This window comes from Triturus cristatus, chromosome 2_2 (assembly GCF_964204655.1).
Source record: "Triturus cristatus chromosome 2_2, aTriCri1.1, whole genome shotgun sequence".
Classification (NCBI taxonomy): Eukaryota; Metazoa; Chordata; class Amphibia; order Caudata; family Salamandridae; genus Triturus; species Triturus cristatus.
In genome coordinates this window covers 223,733,480-223,750,452 of record NC_140582.1, presented here as the reverse complement: position 1 = coordinate 223,750,452, position 16,973 = coordinate 223,733,480, and positions in this window count along the sequence as shown.

Below are 16,973 nucleotides of genomic sequence, written 5' to 3'. Positions count from 1 at the left end.
AGTTTAGCCGACCACGGAAGGGGGATACCTCCTGTCTGTAAATCAATCGAGACACTCACGTGTAGGATCACTTCACCCCTGAATCCACCACCTTGAAGGAGGACATGAGCAGTCTCTGTAGTGTCCCATAAATAGACCGCGTCCAGGGCAGGATCCTTACCCCTGCACCCCCCAGGCTAGCGGACTCCCTGCTACTAGGGCCACACGCCACAAGACCAGACGATCTACCCTCAAGGGTGGTCCAATGCTTCCCCGATATTGTGGTGCCTATCCAGCGCAGCACAGAGGCAGAAAAAGTAGGAGCAGACCATCCAGTCTAATGTTGAATCCAGGCGTTAATATACAGAAGAGAGGCCCTAGGACTGTCCATGGGGCCCCCTACCATGCTGCCGATGTCCAGACCTCCGCGCTTCATAGCACGTCAAATAAAATGGCTGGGGGGGAGGGTAGAGTGAGGGCCCCAGTGGTGAAATGAAGAGCTTTAACCCCATACAAGTGCAATCACCGCAATAGTCAGGGAAGGACTGCACCCTCACTCGTCGGCCGCTGAAGGGGGCCCCGGTTGCCATTCCGGACCAGCACATTTCAGTGGTCTGCCAAGCAGGCGGGAATCAGGCAAGTGCTTGGGGAAAGGGGGTCTCTGTCCATTCAACAGCCCTCATGTTCCTGCCAAGTCTTTACAGCAGGCGCTGCACGCCACTCCAGGCTCTGCGCGGTACGGGTCCTCCACAAGGGTCTATGCCGCACAGGCCGATGCAGGTACCCCCCTGTTAGCAGCATACCTGGACCTAGGGAGGCCACGAAAAACAGATCACAAGTGCCCGGGCCAGCCGCCGCACCCTGAAAGACTGCTATATTAAGGCACCGAGGAGTGGATGGTGACGAGGTGATAAGGATTACAGGTCTCCCCTCGGAGCTACCTAAAAAACCCGTCCCCCCATCTTGACTTGGCTAGCCATGCCCCCAGAACACTTTACTTGATGATGGGCAAATGATTAATATTTTTGCTGAAACCCAGTTTGCACACATTTTGTGGCCATTTCATTAGTGACATGCTGTCTGTAAATGACGGTGTACCACCACATCATGCTTTAGTGAAATAATCATTAAAAGTGAGTTTTTGAACATTCTTGCCCATGCCCTGATGGCAATGCTATTAGTGAACTAAGAGGCAAGCCAGGGGTCATGTGTATCCTATATGTGAGCTAGATTCTTATTGTACATAGAGCAAACGTTTAGTCTCTTAAATCAAACCAAATTGTTTTTTTGTACAGCAGAAATGCTAAAGTCACATATCTGAAGGCGCTCTCATATGTGACAATGAAGACAAAGGTGGGCTGTAAAAATAAATATTTGCCTAGGATCACACAATATGAGACCAATTTACGGGTCAAGTACATTACAGTTAGGTCGAGTAGATTATTCAAGTTACTAGACCTTAAGGTCTAGTAAGATTTTTATGATTTTTTGAGGCCTGAGGACAAATTAATTATTTTAAGGAGAGCATGTTGTTTGTTGAAGAATATGGTTGTGACAATTTAAACAGACAGCCAGTATGGTTTTGGTATTTTTCATAGTTAGCTGTGGTCACCGGGAAGATTTATGACATCCTCCAGACTTCTTATTAAGAATAGTGTGCATATATTAAACTTACTAAATGCCTTTCGGAGGCCAAAAGAAGTAGCCGTTGTGAAGTGCACAGCCCATAAATATAGCAAAGATATGATTACTCTGGGAAACAAACATGCAGACCAGATGGCTTGTGCATTGAAAAGAAGAATCAATTGTGGAGGAGAATGAAAATGAAACCAATTCTAGTAAATTCAAGGAATTTATCAAGCACATGGCTACCCGACAGGCTTCCCAGTGCTGGGAGGTCTAACAGGCTTTAAGCAAACAGATAAGTCTTATGTTGTTTCCTGAAGCTGAGTGGGTTGTCATTCATCCTATGGGTAAGGGGTAAGGCATTCCACAGTTTGGGGCAGGGTAAGCAAAAGAACACCCACCACACCTAGCTTTCTTCACCCTAGGGATGGACAGATGGCTCAGGTTATTAGATCTAAGCTCTTTTTTTGGGCGATATGGACAGACCAACTGATGAAGGATGTTATGCCCCTTCATGTGCCTAGTGCAGTGAATCATGCAAAGAACTTTAAACTGAATCCTCTTGTGTATGGGTAACCCAGGTAATGTGGCAAGTGCAGGGGAGGCAGCCTGGAATTTGGGGATGCCTAAAAGGATTTGTGCTGCTGCATTCTGTATTACCTAAAGTTTTTAAATAACTGAGAGTGCACTTCCCAGATAGAGAGAGCTTCCATAATCAAGACGGACAGTACCAGGCCATGAACAACCACCCGTCGAACAGATACTGGTAGCCAACTAAGCATCTTCCTGAGGGTTCTTACTAGGACAAAACAACTGGATGACAGCTTTTTGTCCTGAGCCCCCAGGATGAGTTTGCTGTCCAGTCTTACACCCAAGCCTTTAACTTCTGCCTTGGAAGAAGGGCAATGCTTAATTTGAGCAGGTGCTTTCCGGTGCTCAGCACCGGCACCTAATCCTCAGCACAGGTGCTTATAGCACCAGTTAAGGACATACTCATTTGGAAGGCACATGATTTTCTATAAAATCATAGAATTTTGAGCCACAGCGAGCCAGTCTCCGAAATCGGCAGCTTTAGCCATTAGGCTAAGTCCTCCCCAGAATAATAAGTGCCAGGGTTCTAGTCAGAAGGCTGTTTGCACCAGCACATTTCTCCTGTTAGCTCTGCCTCCGGCACTGAAGAAGTGTGGTCTCCCACAGATGGGGAGTGTGGCTGTGCAGACTCCAGAGTGATTGATTGTTGCCAACTACCAGAACCTCAGTTTTGATGCCATTTAACTTCAAGCACTTGGCAGCTATCCAGTCGGCAACTTGCTTTAAACAGGAGTTAAGTTTTTGTGAAATTAATCCTGTGTTGGGAGTTAGACACACAATGATCCGTGTGTCGTTCGCATATGACACCACAGCAAAGCCTAAGGAGCAAATGATGTCTGACAATCGACGAACATAAAAATGTAAAAGTGTCAGGCAGAAAGAAATAAACCTTTGCTCACTTGAAAGCTTCTGTTATTCAAAAAGGAGGAGAGCTATTCTAGTGTACTCCGCATAAATCCCAGCCTCTTCCAATCTACGCAGTAGGATTGGATAAGAGAAAATATCAAATGCTGCACTCAGGTCGTGCAGAATACTAGCAGCTGATTCAACTTGGTCGAGATCCCATTTTAGTTCCCCAGTGGGAGCAAGGAGCGCTGTTTCCATACTCCATCTAGGCTGGAATCCAGTTTGAGTGGGGCGCAGGATATTATGAGACTCCAAGAATACTAAAATCTGGTTAATAATGGCCTTTTTCAGGATTTCGCTAACTCCAGGGAGGAGGGAGATGAGACTATAACTTCTGCTTAATGCGGGTCCAAAGATGGTTTCTTTAACAAATGTCTGATGATAGTGTGCTTCCACTGTTCTGGGACACTGTCACTATCCAGTGAAGGATTATATATATAGATCCATAAGTACTGAGAAGATAGCATCCCCTCCTTTCAATTAAATTTAAAGGGGTTTGGGGTCCAGCAGGGTGCCTGATTTCATTTTCTTTGCGATGTTCAAAATTTCCTCCATGCTGACCTGATGAATGAGGAAAGTTCTCCCTTTAATGAGTCAGCCGAAGCCTTATCATGGGCCATGTCATTATGTTCTGATGCGTCAGCGAGCTTGTCATAATTATGATTGCTTTCCAGAGATATTAATTAGCTAGTAGGTTACATCATGACTCCGAGGGTGGAAGGTCTGAAGCCATGCTGGCTGATTCCAAAAAGGAGTTGACAGTTTTGTAAAGTTCCTAAGAGGAATTAGGTGAGCTTTCAATCCTAAAACTGCAATCCTCTATCTGAGCTTTTTTTATGGCATACTGAACCTTCACTTCCTTTCCTTCTATTTACATTCTTTCTTTCTTTAGTTCAACTAGTTCTGCTGAAAACAGGAAGACCGTTGCCTGTGGTCGAATACTGTAACTTAGTATCATGGGTATTAACTTATCTATTGAGTCTTTTACCCCCACATTAAATGTTGTATGCAGTGTGGAGACATCACCGTGGAGGTCAGGAATAGAATTATGTAAAGCATTTTCCCAGCTGGCTGTGTCTAGTATGGATGATTGCAGAATAAGCCTTGGCTGCAACCAAAGAATTGAAAACTGATTCAGTACACCGTGTAGATAATGTGACTTGTTTCTTCATGGATTCACTACAAAATTCTTTGGGTGAGTTGAGGGACTTACGGGAAGAAGCTCCAGAAAATAAAAAAGGAGAATGGGAGTAGTTAGGCTACAAAATGAATTATCAGGATTTCTATGGTAATACAGAACAAAAATATGTACTCCCAGACTCAATGCTACATCTGATGTGCAAATATCTACATAATGAAATGCATGCAGGAAGAGATAGTTAGATCAGGACTTGTAAAAAGTATTTGGAACATACAGGATTAAGAAACATAACTGAGGATGTTTGCAGCAGATGTTTGACATGCCATCTAAACAATCAGAGCCAAAGAACAGCTACAGCCATGAATCATATTGGCAAATCAATAGGCCCATATACAAGATTCCAAGGAGATTTCATTGAGCTGTCAAACTGTAAAGGCTTGAAGTATGCCTTAGTAATTATCTGCTTGTTTTCTAAGTAGCTGGAGGCGTTTCCCACAAGAAGAGAGCAAATAACCTTAAAATTGCCAAATTGTTGTTGACGGAGTTAATTCCAAAATTCAGCCTTCCAACTTCTATTGATACTGATTGTGATGCTCACTTTAAAAATGTCACTATAGTTATAGGCCATAGTCTTCTGGTCTTTTGTGGAACAAGCAAATGTAACTTTTAAGAACAAGCTGGCTTGGGTGTGTGTCTGAACTGATTTGAAATGGCCTGATTCCCGACCTCTTGTTTTGATAAGCATGATAAGTTTTCCTGACACAAAGACTAGTTTATCTCTCCATGAAGTCATCATGAGCAGAGCAATGGGTTTTGCATTTGTACGTTCAGCTGCACTAGTTTCAATAACTGATGACATTGCGTTGGATTATTGAAAGGGTCTGGCAGATAAGAGTGAAATCTGCCTCTCATCAGAATGGGTCAACAGAATACAAAGATACTCCTTGCTATGAATTGAGCCCAGGGTGTTCCCTGATAATCCAGAATTACGCCTGCAAGGCAGGAAGGGGCCAAATAAGGTGATCTTGACAAGGAATACTGCAAATGTGCAAACGTAACACATGGATCCACGCTGCTCAAACAAAGAGAGTGAAAGTAGTTGAAGTGGCGGATGCGTCGAGTAATCTGGTGAAGGGCAAATCAACTGAACAGAGTCATGTCCAGAGTCCACCTGAAGTTTACAGTGTGAATTCAGAGGAGGGTGAAGATATTGATGTTGAAACAGGTGAAGAAAATGAGCAAAAGGAATCGGAAGTAGTGAACTTTCAGGTTAGTGAAAGTTCTGATGAATAACCTTGCTCTCTGAAGCCTTGTTTCAAAACAGTGATCACATTGAAGAGCTGTTACAGTGCAAAAGACAAAAGCAAGTCCCTGATCTGAGCAGTGAAAACTTGCAGTTGAAAATCAAAGTTACAAAGACCCCCATAGGAAAGAATATGTTAAATGTGAACAGAGAAGACAGAGACACAGTTAAAGACAAAGTTGATCAAAGTTCAGGATCAAGTTCAAGTTTGTACAGAAGCACAAGACAAAGGGCCATATGTAGGTAGCGAAATACCGGTCGGTAACGGCCGAAATTCGGTAAATATCCCGTTACCGACCGGTATTTAGCCAATTGAGATGTAGGATGCCAAAAAGAAGGATTCGGTAAATATGAATCGGTAAATACCGAATCATATTTACCGAATTCTAAATTACCGATTCATATTTACCGAATACATATTTTCCGAATCGGTAAATATGAAGTGGTAAAACAAGAAAAGAGATGTAGGTAAATTCGGTATTTAAGAAATCCCTGAAATTCGGTATTTAAGAGTCGGTAATTAACACAGATTGAAAGCAGGTGGTAATCAGCAACAGTGCATATAAGCAATCCCAAAATGCAACAGCGTGGACACCATGGCCGCTCTGTATGTGATTGCAAGGCGCCTACGTCTACAGGCAGCAGGTCTGAGGATTTGGAGACGGGAGGAACGCATTTACAGACAGCGCATCACCCTCTTTCAACAGACTGAGGCTGAGATACATGAAAGGTACAGGCTACACCCCCAAACCATCATGGACCTGATAAGGGACCTGCACCCACTCCTGGACCAGCCAACAAGAAGGGTGCATGCCATACCACCACATGTGCAGGTTCTCTGTAGCCTAAATCTACTTGCATCTGGCAGTTACCAGGGGGTGATAGCTGCGGTAGGCGGGGTATCCCAGAGTTGCCTGTCCCGTTTCTTCAGGAAGTTCCTGGATGCCATGATGCTGAGAATGCAACACTACATCAGCTTCCCAAACACACAGGCTGAACTGCAGAAAACCAAGACAGACTTTTACCAGATGGCACAGTTCCCGCATGTCATAGGCTGTATTGATGGCACACACATTCCAACCTGCCCACCAGCAGCCACTGAGCACATCTACAGGAACAGAAAGTCCACCCACTCCATAAATGTGCAGGTAATCTACGATGCAGGGAACATAATCACTGATATCGTACCTAAGTTTCCTGGGAGCACCCACGACTTCTTCATCTTCCAGAACAGTGGGATCTACACACGACTGGTTGCCGGAGAATTTGGAGAAGGATACCTGCTAGGTAAATCACTGTGACGCTCCCTAATACTTATCGCAAATGATTGTGTATTGAGGCATGTGACTGATGGTACTCTCTTACTCACCTAGGCGACAGTGCATATGCCGTGCGGTCATTCATCCTCACTCCCTACCTACACCCATCAACCCTGAGTGAGAGACGATATAATGTGGCACACAAATCAACACGCAACGTGGTGGAGCGCACGTTTGGACTATTGAAAAGCAGGTTCCGCTGCCTCCACAAAAGTGGAGGCGCACGCCTGTACACACCCATCATCTGCTGCAAGATCATTGCCACTTGTGCAATGCTGCACAACCTTGCCACGAAGAGAGGTACAGAGGTGGAACTAACTGATTTTGAGGACAATGATGATGAGTCTGCACAGCCAGAGGCCAACGCAGCAGGAGTGGCAACAGCAACAGATGGGAGAGTGAGACGGGCAGAGATCACATGCAACTATTTCTGAGTAAGTAAGGGGACACAGCCAGTAGTTGGATGCCATGACGTAGTTTAATCATGCGGCACTACGCCACAACACAAAGGAAAAACTGTCCTATCAATATTGTGCAATCACTAGTTGTAAGTCAAGGGTTACTTCACCCAATAGTCTCATGCAATTGTGTGCAGCATCAGTGTCTGCGCCCACGCACTACAGTGCGGGATGCCATTGATTGTGCGTCCTCACTGGCTGTGGGACCAGTGGCAGCCCCATGCCGCCTGCTGCTCCTCCGTGTGTCTGGGACAGGGGGGGTAATGCTGCTCCTGCTGGTGGTTTCTTCGCTGTCCCCAGCATCCACAGCACCAGTTGTGGCAGACTGGCTTGTTAGCAGCACCTCAAGTGCACTGGTGACCCTCACCATCCCCCTTGACACGTCATTGCTGCAGTGCGCAAGCCCCTCCTGCATTGCCACGGAGCGCCTGCAGAGCAGCGAAGTGGCAGTTGCCAGCCGATTCACTGCCCTTGTGTGATGCTCTTTTTTCTGCCGTTCCCGGCGCCGTGCTGCTCTGTCCTCATCAATCTTTGTGCACAGCAGCATGACGGACTGGGACATGTCCCGCATCCCCGCAGCCATCTCACTCATTCCCTCAGCCATAGCGCTTATGCCCCTGTCAATATTGCCCAAGGTATCATTGAGGCCCCGCATTTGGCGCTGTACTGACATTATTGCCTTTGCTTGTAGGCGCTGTATCTTGACCATGGTGGCCTCCAGCCCTGAGAATACTCCATGGCTCTCACCCTGTGGAGGTGGACTTTGCACCCGAGCCCTGCGGCGACGTCTGGCACCTGTGTGTGCTCCCTCAGAGGCGGAGGGCACACTGGCATGGCTACCATCCAGGGGCACAGTGGATGTTTCCGCACACCTTGAGTCTTCAGATGAGGACTCCGAGACATTTAACCTGCAAGCAGCACGCCTCCTCGACCTGAGCAATGCAGGTGGTGTTGATGCCGGTGACTCCAGCAGGAGTGGCGATGCTGGCTGGGGTGGTGAGGCTGGCTGTGGTGGTGAGGCTGGATGTGGTGGTGAGGCTGCCTGTGGTGCTGATCTCTGCCCAGAACTTGTGGTGGCCTTCTCTGAGCTGTCCCTCCGGGGTGTCCTCTCTCCCTTCTCATGTGCAGTCCTGCGCAAAGCATCTTCTGTGGACAGAAATGCAACATCAGCTCAGTGTACCTGAAGCCCTGCATTGCTAGCATCACAATACATTTCTGAAACACTCTCTCATTGTCCTCTGCCTGCTTTTCGCTAATGTGTGTAACATGCCTTGTTGTTCTGTGCTATTCTTCTCATGTTTGGAGTTTCAGTGACTACATCTCCCATAATGCATTGCTAGTATGCACTAACACCTGTACTGGAGTGGGATTCTCATTGCCCAATTGGGGAGTTGGGATAGGGGTAGGGGGGGGGGCACATTGCTGTGCATGCGTCTTACCTTGTTTGTTGGCGGCACTGGCAGAGCGTTCTGCATCCCCAATCCCCACGACACTCTCGGGCTCAATTGTTGACTCCACCAGCTCCTCCAGTTCTGTCAGGGCAGGTGCCCTTTTCCTTCCCCCTCCTGTCCGGCTGGCCTCTTTCTGCAGCTCCCCCATCTTCCTCTTCGTGACGATATGGAGGTCGTACCACCGCTTCTACAGCACTTCTATGTCCCGGGGGGTCACTCCTATTGCATTGACCTGCGCCTGGATTCCCAGCCAGATTTTCCTTTTCTCGGACTCAGGCACTTGCAGGAACTGCTTTCCAAACAGCTTCTGGTGCTGCTTGACCACCTCCTCCACTAGTACCTGCAGGTCCTTTGGGCTGAATTTCTGTTTTCTCCTCTTTTCACCTCCATCTCTCTCTGTCTCCTGGCTGGACATTGTGTCAGTTTGTTGTTCACAATCAGACACTGGCTCTGTTGCTCTGCTCTGCACTACCAGCCTCTCCAGAGTCTGATGATTGTGTGCACCTGCCTGGGTGTGGCCACTTCCTGGTTGGGTGGGGTTGGCCTTGCACAGGATTGGCTGATTCCTCAAGTGATGTATATTTGAATTACCGATTCGGTAAAATCCGATTCGGTATTTACCGAATCAGTAAATACCACTTCGGTATTTACCGATTCGGTAAATACCGCTTCATGATTCCGGCCAGTATTGTGGATTCGGTATTCATTTACCGAATTTTACCGATTCGGTAATTTATACCGAATGTTTACCTACATACTATTTACCGATTCATAAGTACCGATTCGGTAAAATTCGGTATTTATGAATTGGTAAATAGTATGTTACCTACATGAGGCTAAAAATAAAGAGACAAAGATTGTTGCTGAGAGAGAACAGTCGAAGGGTAACTTCCCAAGGAACAGAACTTGAAAAAGGAAACACTGTGAGCCAGAAAGAATATTAAAGAAACAATTTAGGGCCATATGTATGAAGCATTTTTGCCATTGCAATGGCAAAAATGATTTCCTGATGTACAAACACCCAAACTATGATTCTTCAGAATCGCAATTTGGATGGAGAAATCGCTATTTGAAAGGGGTGTGATTAGGGCATTCCTTCCAAATAGCGATTTCCCGTGTTATATATCAAGGTTTTCAAGTGAAATGATGTCACAAAACCTTGATATTTTACCAACTTTAAGTTGATAGTAATGCATTTGCAAACTGGAAGGCATCTCCATGGGACCCCTTTCCCTTTGTGACCACTGCTTGTTCTTAAAAAATGATAAGAAAACGTTTCATTTTTTTTAATTGTTGAAACACATCCTATTTTCCTTTGAGGGAAAAGGGGTTGCATTTCAAAAATAAAAACCACTAATCAAAGGCAATAACAGAGATGGTGGTCTGCTGACCTCAGCAGGCCACCACCCCTGTGATGGCAGGCATTCCTAATGGGTCGCAAACTGCAACCTGCCTCATTAATATTCATGATTTAGGTTGGTTTATGACCTGAAAGGAATTACAAGTATGAAACAAAAAGTTTCATACATAAGATCGACAAGACAGAGAGTGCCAAATCAAAAATATACCTCACTTGAATGGGTGTATCTTGCTACTGTTTCTGAAGTAGGTGAAGCCACAGATGACTACTCATTAGTGAATCAGTGCCAGTATACGTTTGGGAGTGATCCAGAGACTGAGTTAGAGACAGAGGAAGAACCACCCTCAAAGTGGTAAAGAGACTTTTAAATGAAGTGAACCTAATGATTAAGAAATCTCATAAGAGACATTGATTAATTTGAAAAGAATTTTTCTGAACAAAAGACTTATGCATTCTTGAGCTTTTTCTGTTTTAAAGTTGATTAGAAATGATAAACTCTGCACAAACATTTCTTAAAAAGGAAAATAAAAAGGAGACATTTTGTTTTTGATTATAGTTTTAATAAAATAAGAAGAAAATATTGTGTTAAAGAAAGGTTTATTCATGTTTGTTTTTTACATTTTTGCCACTATAAGAGTTTTTGTCTCAATAAAAGATTGAACACAGCAAATGCTATAAAATTGTAGGGGTAATAATAGTAATATTAACATTGATAGTTTTAGTGGGACTGTTGCTGTCATTATTGACCCTTGTGGGAAATTGTTAGACTTCGCTTTTTCAGCTGGTTTACCCCCAGACGTTTTGCTTTTTGGCTTCCTGTTTTTGAGTTCAAAAGATTTTTATTAGACAAATAAAGGTGTCAATACATAAGAAAAACTAAAACATAGCGTCAGTATGAGAGGTGGAATAAAACATGGCGATGGAAATAAACATTAAATTAGAAGATAGCAAATAATTGAGGCTATATAACAAAAAGCAGTACTGGAAATAATATGCAATAAAATGGATTAAAAAAAAAAAATGCAAAGGAACAAAAAGGTCAATCAAGGAGGCTTAGAGACCTCTTGCTGAATGGGAGGCAAATGAGAGGAACGCTTAGCACAAACATCCAGGTACAGGGTTACAGGAAGCCATAAATCATGTCGCTTTGTAGCAAGACTAAGGGGGTAGACGAAAGCAGTGTCTAGTCTATGATTGTGACATACGTTGTACCACCACGCTCTAAAAGGAATATTAGTGACATTTTTCCAATTAACAGTAATTTGCTGGAATGCGACAGCTAACAACAAGTCAACAATTTGCGTATTAAAATCAATATCTGCCCAACAAGGAGATAAACTCCCTAAAAAAATATTAACAAAAGAGAAGGGGGATGCAGTATGAAATATGGCATTAATTTGGGCCCAAACTTGCTCCAGAAATTGTGCGTAACTGTACAAGAAAAAAGCATGTGAAAAAGAGTAGCCTTAGGTGTCGAACAAGATCAACAAAGATCCGGGACTGAAGAAAACCTCTTATTCAACATATGTGGTGAAAAGAGAAGTCTGTTATAAATAAAAAAAAGAGTTTGTGTGAGAGAAGCAGCCCTAGATGACTTACGGAGCTTGGTCCACAATTTATCCCAAAGAGAGGTGGGCCAAGAGATGGCAAAATCAGACTCCCATTGTTCCTCTACCGTGGATTTTGGCCTAGGAGTGAGAGTCTTGTGAAATGAGTGGTAAATTGAGGAGGCTGTGGGATGGGTACGCAGCAAGGAATGGAGTTGCAAGGTAGGATTGGGAGGGTCAGGCTGGATGGGAGAATTAGAGAGATGGACATAAGTGGACATAACTACGTTCTTAAGCGTGAGATATTTATGGGCAAAAGAAAGAGGAAGATTGAAATTTTGGCTAAGAACGCAGAAAGGTAAGAAATCGGAACCAGAAAAGAGTTGAGACACCCAGATGAAACCCTTTTGCCTCCAAGATTTCCAATAAAAGGGCTTGTGGTTGATGAGGATACTATTGTTATACCAAATAGTGGTATTGAGAAATTCGGCTACAGAGGAAGGAGGGCCTGGGGAAGTGGATAGAAGTAGTTTAGTAGTAAACTTATGGATGGGAGTGGAGATAAACTGGGGCTTACGGGAAAATGAGAGATATTCAGCGAAAGTAAAAGGGGATAAAGAAAGACGTTTAATTACAAACCATAAGGGGGAAGACTCAGCAGGGTCTCGCAACCAAAGGGAAGCTTGCCGCAAAAGGAATGCCTTGTGATAAGTGGGAAAATCTGGAAAGTTGACCCCACCCTCTGATTTGGGAAGTCGCAATCTGAGCAGGGACATACGTGCTTTTTTGCCGGACCAAAGGAATAAAGAGAGAATAGTATTGATTTTCCTAAAAAATTTAGTTGGGATAGGAACTGGAATATTGGAGATGATGTAAAGAACTATTGGGGAGAGCATCATTTTAATCGTGTCGAGGCGACCCCACCAGGAAAGATAAAGCGGGTGCCATCTAGAAGTAAGATCGGACAATTTCTGGGTGCATTTATTAAGGCATAACGATACAGTATCGGGAAGGGAGGGGGTAATGTGCAAACCAAGATATTTGATATGTCAGGAACTCCAAGTAAAATTGGACGCAGCAAAATCAGGTTTAAAAGTAAATTTTGTAAGGGGTAAAATTTCACATTTGTCATTGTTCAACTTATAACCAGAAATTTGGGAGTATTCATGAACTTCAGCCAGAAATGCGGGAATAGAAGTGACGGGATTGGACATAAAGATTAGGATATCATCTGCATAAGCAGCAAGTTTGACGTGTGTTTGGGAAATTTGGAAGCCACGCAAGTTAGGATTTTGACGGAGTTTTGAGAGAAAGGGTTCTAAGGCCAGGTTAAAAAGGAAGGGGTAAAGGGGGCAGCCCTGACGGACTCCTCTGCCTAAGTTGAAAAAAGAAGAGACTAGGCCATTAGCGTAAACCGCCGCTCTGGGACTGGAATAAAGGAAGGAAGTGAAGGAGATAAAATTAGGACCAAACCCAAACCATTTGAGGGCGGAAAAAAGGAAAGTCCATTCTACTCTATCAAACAATTTTTCTGCGTCTAAAGCAATTGCTGCTAGCGAATCCTGGAACCGTGGGGATTTGGACAGGACATTAAACAGAAGTCTAGTATTATCTGTGATGAAACGGCCCTTAACAAATCCAGATTGTTCAGGGCCCAGCAATTCAGGAAGGAAGGGGTCTAATCTTATGGCAAGGGATTTAGCATATATCTTGTAATCAATGTTAACCAAAGAGATTGGTCTATAGTTCTTACAATGCTGGGTATCTTTCCCTTCTTTGGGTATAACACAAATGTGGGCGTCTGAGAATGTGCCAGAGGAAGTGCCACTAAGTATGAAAGAATCAATAAGGGAGTGTAGTCTAGGTAATAATAATTTAGAAAAGTGCAGATAAGATTCAACTGTGAACCCGTCCGGACCCGGGGCTTTGTCCTTCTTGAGTGACTGAAGTGCAGTATGTAATTCACAGTTAGAAATGGGTAATTCAAGAACGGATAAATCAACAGGAAAATTGGGAGGTGTCTGAATGCTGGAAAAAAAAGTAGCAAGAGAGTGGGCAGTAGGGTGAGTTTCAGAAGAGTAGAGTGTAGAGTAAAAACGGGAAAATTCCTCTAAAATGTCAACATCCGTATGTTTTAAAACAGAATTAACATCATAGACAGACTCAATGTTCAATTTATTTTGCTTGACTTTTAAGTAATTAGCTAAAACCTTCCCCGCTTTGTTCTTACCCCCGTAAAATTTTGAACTGGATTTCAACAAGTATAACGAAGCATCTTCAGTGGATTGTTTGTTAAATTGCATCTTAGCATCAATGAGAGCAGTCAAACTTTCCTGCGAATGGGAAGTATAAAAAGAATGCTCCAATTTTTTAATCGTAAGAAGAAGATCGCTAGTACGTTTGCGAGCAGTCTTACGTTTCCTAGCCACATGACCAATGATGAAATCCCTGGCTGCAGCCTTGTAAGCGTCCCAAATAACGTGCTTGGGCAAAGTGGGTGTATCATTAATGGCAAAAAATTCTGTGGTGAATTTAACAAAGGAAGTGGTAAATTTCGGATCAAGAAGTAAAGTGTTATTAAAACGCCACCTTTTTGGCCCAGTGGACTTGGGTAAAATGTCAATGTTAATCAAAACAGGAGCGTGATCAGAAAACAAGATGGGGTCAATATCAGCAAGGGTGAGGGATTGAGAAATATGATGGGAAAGAAAGATATAATCAATGCGTGATTGTGATTGGTGGGTCGGGGAGTAAAAGGTAAACTCTTTAGAAGTAGGGTTACATCGACGCCAAGCATCAATGAGTTTGTGTTGGGATATTGCTTGAGTAAAGAGCTTATGAGACTTATTAGGGATAAAAGATGCTTTGGAGTGTCTATCTAAAAAGTGATCAAAGGGTAGATTGCAATCTCCTGCCATAATAAAATTATCATCAATGTATTCAGTAATGCGAGTGGCCATTGTGCGTTAAAAGGCGGGGTCACCACCAGTAGGTGCGCAAATATTGAGAAGGGAGATGGGGATACCCTTCGAGGAAAGTTTGCCATACAACCATCTACCTTCTGGGTCTGACTCAGAAACCAAGAGCGAATGAGAGAAAGATTTGCGAACTAACACAACTACACCATTTCTCTTACCATCACCAGGAGCAGAAAACACAACACCTACCCATCCTCTTCTGAGCTTAGCAGCTTCAATATCAGACAAATGAGTTTCTTGCAAGAAGGCAATGTCTACATTCAGTTTGGCTAAGTGAGAGATAATTTTTTGTCTCTTGATAGGAGAATGAAGACCTTTAACGTTCCAAGAAACAATGCGTACTGACATTAAGGATTAGTAGGAGAGTAATGCAAAGAAAAAATAAAACAACAAGAGAAAGCCTCACGGAAAGTAAGAACGTAGGAAAAAGAAAAAAAGAAATGAGGATAGAGAAGAGGAAGAGTGAACAAGAGAAAGAGGAGTAAAAGAAGACTCAGAGATGTCATAAAAATAGAAAAAAGCCAAAGAAATACTGAGAACGGTGTGAAAATACAGTAAAGTCCAGAGAAACTGGTAAGTAAGGTCCGATGAAAGAAAGAAGTGAACATGAGCAGAAAGGTAAATGAGCGAACAAGACAAGAGAGGAGAAGGCCAAAGGGAGAGAGATGTTAATGTGGATAAAAGGAGAAGTGAAGTAACAGGGAAAAAAAATATGTAAAGAGAAAGAAGGATGACCAAGGGAACCAATAAGCGATGAAGAGAAGAAGGGAGAAAAAGAGAGAAGAAGAAAAAAGCAGCGAAGAAGGTAATGACACCAATAAACCTGAAAATATTAAGGGAGAGAACAAAATAAGGAAATACAAAACAAGGACAAACATGTCAAAAAAGGGAAGGAGAGTGCTTACAGAGGGTAACATAGGAAAAATACGATCAGGAACAAGGACAAGCGAAAACGTACGTGGAGGCGAGGGGAGGGAGGTAGGGCCAACTGGAGAAGGCAGGGCACTCAGGGTCAGTGAGACGTCCAACCAGAGAAACAAGACGGAACGCAAGACATTGATCTGTGAAGGAAGAAAAATAACAAGGTTAGGCAACGGCAAACGACAAAGGCACAAAACAAGCAAAGAATAGGACATACCAAGGAACAAAAACTTCAATAACAAAGGCTAAAGTGGAAAACATAAACTCGTCAAGAGAATATGCGAACTTAAGAGCAGTTGAACTTGAATAATCAGCAGACATAACAAGCTGGAGTATCATAGTACATCTTCAGAAAAAGTCACGGTGGGAAAGAAGAGGAAGGACCAGAAAGCTCCATATCAGCCTGGCCGCAGGAATTCAGGAAACTCCGAAGTCGCGTAGGATCCTCGTATGTCATAGTCTTATTATTGTAGGTGACTTTAAATAGACAAGGATGGAAAAGACCATATCTGGCACCAATGGAGCGAAGGTCAGGTCTCATGTCCAAGAAGGCCTTGCGACGATTTGCAGTGGTTCTGGCGTAATCCTGTGCAAAGAACAAGGTGGAACCCGACCATGTAAGACGAGGAGAGGCTCTAGCTGCTGAGAGAACTTTCAACAGGTCTGTGTATTCTAGAAAATACATTATTACACCTCTAGGCTTCGCTGGCGTGGAAAGAGAGGAGGAAGCTCGACCAAGCCTGTGAGCACGTTGGATATTGAGTGAGGTATCTTCAGGCAAGTGCAAAAGCTTAGGAAGAAAAGATTTGAAAAAATTGATGGGATCACTCCCCTCACAACCTTCCACCAGGCCGTAAAGGCGGAGATTATTGCGTCTGTTTCGGTTTTCAAGGTCTTCCACCTGCGTCTGGAGAGAAGAGATCTGCGCATGCATATGAGTGACCTTGGTTGCAGAGTCCTGAAGAGAGGAGACATCTCGCTCCACCGATGACACTCTTTCATCCATCAAAGCCCAGTTGTCAGTGAGAAACTGCAACTTAGCATTGGTATCTTCCATGAAGGGGCGCAAGGCCCCTATCTCTTCAAGGAGTAACTCCATCGAAATGGCCGAAGAGGACTTAGGAGGTGAAGGTGGATCTTTTTTTAACCTTTTAGGATTCGTTTTTACTGAAGGCTGTGAAGAGGCTTCCATGTTCGGCGTCGTCTCACTAGTAGGGAGAGATTGAGAGGCTTCCAAATGAGCCAGTGCCGTGAACAGTTTGGAGTTTTTAATATAGTTACGTTTTTGAACCTTGCTGGAGCAGTCCGCCATCAACACGCCTGTGAAGTGCAAGCCCACTAAGAACACACTGCCAGACTGGAGATGAAAACAGGCACTTTACGAGATCCAGAA